The following is a 6550-nucleotide window of genomic DNA, read 5'->3' as shown; positions in this document are numbered from 1 at the left end:
CTCTCAAAAAGCTTACCCAGGATCGAGGTAAGACTAACTGGCCTATGGTTACCTGGGTCCTCCTTCCTCCCTTTTTTGAAAATGGGAACCTCATTGGCCCTTTTCCAGTCCTCTGGCACCTTGCCAGAGCACCACGAGTGCTCGTAAAGCCATGCCAGGGGTCCCGCAATGACCTCTGCTAATTCCCTCAGCACTCTGGGGTGGAGATCATCAGGACCAGCTGATTTGAACATGTCCAGTCCCTCCAGAAGTTCCCTGACTAGGTCCTCTCTGACCCTAGGTCTGGGTGCACCTCCCCTGGGGCCTACGGAGGTCCCGGTGGTAGGGGTGACCTGGTCCCTGCTCAGGAAAATGGAGGCAAAGAAATTGTTAAATAGGTTAGCTTTGTTGTCTGGTGTGACGACCAGATTTCCTAGCATGTCTTGCAGAGGCCCCACGTTACCCGGTTCCTTCTCTTTACGTTGGTCCTGGCATTTACAGGGCTGCTGCGCCACCAGCAGTCCCACCAGGCCTCCCTACCCTGGCAGGATGCAGTTATAGTGGTCATGCCCAGGACCTGGGGCCTCCTCCTTCCCCATAGCCCCAATCCCATACCTCCAAGTTCATCCTGGCAGGGCAATGAGCTCAGTAGGGACATGTTCTTCCCCTGCTGGCTGGTAATGCAGTTAGTGCCCCCTCCGGCTGACAGCGGGGCATTACTCGGCTTTTCAAAACATCAGAAAAGGAAATTGGTGCAGACGGAGTGAGGAGGGTGGTACTCAGTCCATCTGCAGGTGGAGCTTGGGGAACCCCAGCAGTGGGAGCCACACCTTTAGGAACACCAGCTGCTCCACCAACGTAGGATCCAAGCAGGTGCGGTGGGGTGTCACAACATTCCCAGCAATGCTGAACACCCTCTTGCTTGGAACACTGGTTGGTGGACAGGACAGGTGTTGCCGGGCAACCATGGCCAGATCCTGCCACATCTGGCTGCGGCTTGCCCAGTAGGCCAAGGGGTCACAGTCCAGTGGCTCCACATCCTCAGCGAGATAGGTAGCCACCGAAGCCTTGGCACTACCTGCCCGAGGCTGGGGTCTGGTGCATTTGGACCCCAGCATTGAAGCCATGCCCATGGCCCACATTGGCAGTGGCTGGCGGGGAGGAGACTGGCTGGCACCGGTGCTGGGAGTGCTGGCATGGGAAAGTAGATCCCTCTCTTCCACATCCCCTTGCCTTTGCACTTTGGCCTCTCTGACTTCGTTCACCAACACCTGCGTCCAGTGATCAAGGGTTTTGGGGCTGCCAGTGCACATGCTCCCCTTCGCCCTCAGGATGCACATGCCCACAATCATGTGGATTGTACTGGATCGCAAGGGATCCAGCCGTCTCCTGATGCCCCCCTTCAGCCACCTCACCAGTGCCTACACGTCTGGTGATAGCGGCCTGCCCTAGCCAGGAACATCGATCCCCTGGAACTTCTCCATTTGGTTCTCCAGTTCCCTCACTAGGGGACATGGCTGAGGAGGGTATCACCAGAGCTAAGGGTCTTGACCACCAACATCTGGGAGATGGTACCCCACTCAGCTCTGTTCAGGGGGGCACTGATCCCAATCTCCCCAAGCAAGGCCATCTCATGGGTGGGCTTCTGTTGCTCCACCAGCCTCTTGAGCATCAAGTATGTGGAGTTCCACCAAGTCTCCACATCCTGCATGATTTTGTGCTGTGGGATGCTCAGCTCTGCCTGTTTCTCCTGCAGCATCTTGTTCCCCTTGATGCTGCGGTGGAAGTAGCCCACCACCTTCCTGCATTTTGAAATCAGTTGGCTTGTAGCAGTACTGGTTGTGGCGCCGTCACTGGCAGCCCTGTCCCCCTTCAAGGCATCCCTCACTATTAGGTGCAGCCTGTGTGCCACACAGCGGATGCCAACAAAGTTGGCATCACAGACAGTCTTCACCATACTGGCCCCCTTGTTGGTGACCAGGAACCTGTGGGTGAGCTTGGCCTGCCCAACGAGCCACCCCTGCACCATGCAGTTGTGGAAGAAGAGAATCCCAGGCCTTAATTTGTGCTTAAGAAGTGAATTGTAAAATTTTCTATAACACTGAGTAGGCCTATGAGGTCAATAGGTCAAACTACAGTCTATGCCCTCTTGCAGCTTTCTGGTTCAAACCAATTTTCTGTTTGACTTGTTATATCTTGCATCATGTGACCTGAATTGAAACATAAAAAGCTTGCTTTAACTGTCTGTGGGAGAGGCTCAGCATCTTCCCCTGCAGCTTCTTGTATAATAAAGAGTCTCTGACAACTTCAAAACCAAACAATAAAGTAAAGCTTGTTTCTTCCACAATTCTTGGTGCTGTGACTCGGATGGCAACGCGCGGCTGAGAGTACCAACGGGCTTGCGGACCGTTCCCCTCTGAAACCCCAGGCGCCAAATCAAGGTAAGAGAACTCTCTAAAGGGGTTATCAGTGGAGGACTGCCCGTGCGGGTCAGGAAACCAGTTCGAGCTTATGCCATCCGAACTTTTGAAATGTGAACTTGTCAGACACTCTAAAGGGTTTGTATGAAACCAGTTTACCTTTAAAAGAGTAAAAGGAAAAGTCTAGACTAAGGAATATAGAAACCTGGGGAATAGTGTGAGTGTTTTCCACAGTGTCGCTGACCAAGGCTGGGACTAAAGAAATATTCTTGAACCCCGAACCTCAGCGCAGAAGTTCCCTTGTGTGAAAGAATATAAGCCGCTGACCAGGTCTGAGACTAAGGTTGGGTCTAGCCACCCCAAGGCTGTCTAGAAAGGCAGACTTGAAAGCAAGGGGGCCCAACTGGAACCTTGTGACCCAGTGGACAGGTTTATCCTTTCCCCATCCACGGAAACTGTCCGGGTAACCGGCGGTTGATGTGACAAAATAACTGTTAGGACGCCGCTTCATGCGCTGTCCTCGGTTCAGGATTGGCACATCAAGTCCCTTACCCTCTTCCCTGTGTGAGTGCCCTGTGTGAATTTAGGAATAGGGGGGCTCTGGGTCAAAGGATGTCCCAACCCCACCAAAAGGAACCCCAGCAGGTTATATGCATGTGCATTATGGTGAAAAAAAAATCGTGTAAGTTTTTAGATAAATGGAATTGGTATACCAGGGATAACCCTCCAAAACAATTTCCTTCAGAAGGAACTTTTGATCTTGATAAACTGATCCACCTTTTTCCAATGCTGTTGTTAATGCTGTCAGCATTTCTAACCAAGTAATTTCTCATCCTGTAACTCAACCCTTGTCTGTTACTCTTGGTCCTATCTCTGACCACCCTGCCTTACTTTTAAGCCCTTTTACCCCCATTAATCTTTTAGGTCGTGACCTACTTTGTAAACTCGGTTGTACTATTTATTGTACAGCGGATGGAGTTTTCCTTGAAGTACCAGCAGAAAATGAATGCGCAGTTCTTGCTGCTATGTTTGAACCAGCACTCCTACCTATTTCTACAACAAACCCTGATTTCAAAGAAGAAATCCTTAAACAGGTACCCCCTGCCCTATGGTTGCAGCATGCTAATGAAGTTGGACAGATACACACCGCTGAACCTGTTAAAATTCGTCTTGATCCACAAAAGCAGCTTCCGTTCATTTCCCAATATCCTCTCAGCAAGGAAGCTGAGCAAGGAATCGCGTCAGTCATTTCTTCCCTCCTTCAACAAGGTATCTTGGTCCCCACTTCTAGTCCTTGTAATACTCCAATTCTGCCAGTTAAGAAACCAGGCAAAACTACCTATCGCTTTGTGCAAGACCTGAGATCCATTTTTTTCCTGTAGTACCTAACCCAGCTACCATTCTTTCTTGCATTTCACTGAAAGCTTGTTTCTTTACTGTTGTAGACTTGTGCTCTGCTTTTTTTTCAATTCCTATTCATCCAGATAGTCAGTTTTTGTTTGCATTTACTTATAAAGGCTTACAATATACTTGGACTAGACTCCCACAAGGGTATACAGAGTCTCCTTCTATCTTTTCACAAATTTTGGAGAAAGATTTAGACGACATTCAGTTAAAAACAAAACAAAACCATTCTGTCCTTATCCAGTATGTCGATGATCTTTTGCTTGCCTCACCTTCCTTTGAAGCCTGTAAAATCGATTATCTGCACCTTTTGACCTGTCTTGCTCTAAAAGGCCACAAAGCTTCTAAAGAACAACTTCAGCTCTGCTTACCAAAGGTTCATTATTTAGGCCATGATATTTCCACCGGAGAACGTCGCCTTTCAACTGTGCGAGTTGAAACAATTCTTTAAATCCCTCGGCCCACAACTGTCTCTCAAATGCGCGCCTTCTTAGGCATGACTGGATATTGCCGCCAATGGATTTTGGGCTATGCCTCAATTGTAAAACACTTGCAAAATCTTATTTTAAAGGACACCCCTGAAACCTTGCAGTGGTCTCCAGAAGCCGAAAACGCCTTTTCTGTCATTAAAGTTGCCCTTTCACAGGCACCCGCACTGGGACTTCCTGATTATTCAAAGCCTTTTACACTCTTTTGTCATGAAAAAGATGGCTTTGCTCTGGGGGTACTTACTCAATCCCATGGAGATAAATATCGTCCTATCGACTACTATAGTACAGCCTTAGGTCCTGTAGCAACTGGGTTTCTACCATGCCTTCAGGCAATTGCTGCTGCTGCCATTCTTGTAGAATCATCTGAAAATATTGTTCTAGCTTCGCCCTTAACTGTTGCCGTACCCCACTCAGTGACCGCACTTCTTTTAAAAACCAAAACCCAGCACCTTTCAAATGCTTGTTTAACTAAATATGAAATTCTGCTATATTCTGTGGCCCGCATTACTTTAGTAAAGTAGAAAGGAATTTAAGGTAAATGGTGCTTGGCTCTCTAACGGTTCTTGGATACCCAGTTATTCTCTCATTTCGGCTGGATATTTAGGTTATTATTCAGTATGGATGTTAAAACCAGTTTGTAACTTTTAGTTTACTGCACTAGCTGGTCACTATTTTGTATGTGGAGATAAGGCCTATAAAAATCTTCCTTCCGGTTGGGAAGGAACATACTATGCCTCTGCAACATATCCTGCCTTTACTATTAGATCTCACTTACCTAAAGGAAGAATTCGCAATGTTTGTGAAATCACAGAAAATCAAAGGTTTGGGGGTATAATGTTCCCTAACTATGGCGCAGGCTTAGCTATGTCCGAGATAAAGAAAGTTGCAGCATCCCTAGAGAAAATAGCTAATGCTACTGCCATTGATTTCTGTGAAATAAGTAAAGAAATGAAAGAAATGAGACAAATGACTCTACAAAACAGACTCGCCTTGGATTATACATTAGCTAGCAAAGGAGGTGTGTGTGCTTTAGTAAAATCAGAATGCTGCATTTATATACCAGATGCTTCTAGTGCTATTGAGAACCAGGCTAAAATTATTGAGAAAGCTGCTGCTAAACTACACCAAACCGATCAATGGAGTCTTTGGGACTGGTCTGGCAGACTTGGGGCCAAATTATTTTATAACGCAATCATGGTCCTCGGGTTTATTCTCTTTCTACAAATACTCCTTTTGTTGCTACGCAATTGTAACCTTAGTGCATCCCGCAAAAGACGCAAAAGATATGTCTAACGTGATGCTGGGTCAATTGAGATTAGTCTCACAATTGTTCCGAAGGGAGCATTGGAAGATACTCTACCTAAGAACAAGTCGCACTGTGCCTCGAAGGATGCATAAGTCAGACTGTTCTCCTATTGGCTCACTTGCAGTCTGTTGCCCCACAGACAGTTACAAAATCTCATCGGTTGTACTATAGGTACAAAAGGGGGGAATGTAGAAGAGAACCCCAGGCCTTAATTTCTGCTTAAGAAGTGTATTGTAAAATTTTCTATAACGCTGAGTAGGCCTATGAGGTCAATAGGTCAAACTACAGTCTATGCCCTCTTGCAGCTTTCTGGTTCAAACCAATTTTCTGTTTGACTTGTTATATCTTGCATCATGTGACCTGAATTGAAACATAAAAAGCTTGCTTTAACTATCTGTGGGAGAGGCTCAGCATCTTCCCCTGCAGCTTCTTGTATAATAAAGAGTCTCTGACAACTTCAAAACCAAACAATAAAGTGAAGCTTGTTTCTTCCACACGGTTCATGGCCCCCATGATCTCCCTTGCCGTGTGGGTCTCATCCAACACCTCGGCTTGCAGTAGAGCCCACCAACGGCCTGACTGAGCACACCAGTGCCCTGAGGGGGAGAGGTAGGCATGAACACCACCTCAGCTGCTCCAGATGTCAGAGGTGAAGTGAAAGGCTACCTGTGGCCCTGCCTTGCGTAGCTCCTCCCTCAAGTACTCCCTGCATGCCTCATACAGGGAAAGCACCACTGCCCTGCTAAAGGTGGTGCGTGCGGGCACTTTGTAAAACGGGGCTGGAAGTGCTATGAACTGCCTGAACCCTGGCCGCTCAACTAGGGAGAAGGGCTGGCTATCCAGAGCAAGCATTTCCCCAATGCTCTGGGTGATCTCGCTCGCCTTGGGAACACGCCCCCCTTTCTGTCCTCCTTTCCCCCACTGGTCCAGGGTGGCCTGCCTCTGCTTTG

General features: G+C 47.8%; 1 protein-coding gene across 1 annotated transcript in view; it reads left to right on the top strand.

Annotated features, from left to right (window-relative positions):
* The first annotated feature begins 2362 nt into the window (after positions 1-2362).
* Positions 2363-6550, top strand: part of GATD3A (glutamine amidotransferase like class 1 domain containing 3A) — a 20336-nt gene continuing 16148 nt past the window's right edge. Inside the window, exon 1 of the mRNA XM_014526302.2 lies at positions 2363-2420. The gene's annotated coding sequence lies outside the window, so the exon portion shown is untranslated. The remainder of the gene's footprint in view (positions 2421-6550) is intronic.

Source organism: Alligator sinensis, unplaced genomic scaffold (assembly GCF_000455745.1).
Source record: "Alligator sinensis unplaced genomic scaffold, ASM45574v1 scaffold1162_2, whole genome shotgun sequence".
Classification (NCBI taxonomy): Eukaryota; Metazoa; Chordata; order Crocodylia; family Alligatoridae; genus Alligator; species Alligator sinensis.
The sequence above is the reverse complement of the archived record's forward strand: the minus strand, read 5'-3'. Positions and strand labels throughout refer to the sequence as shown.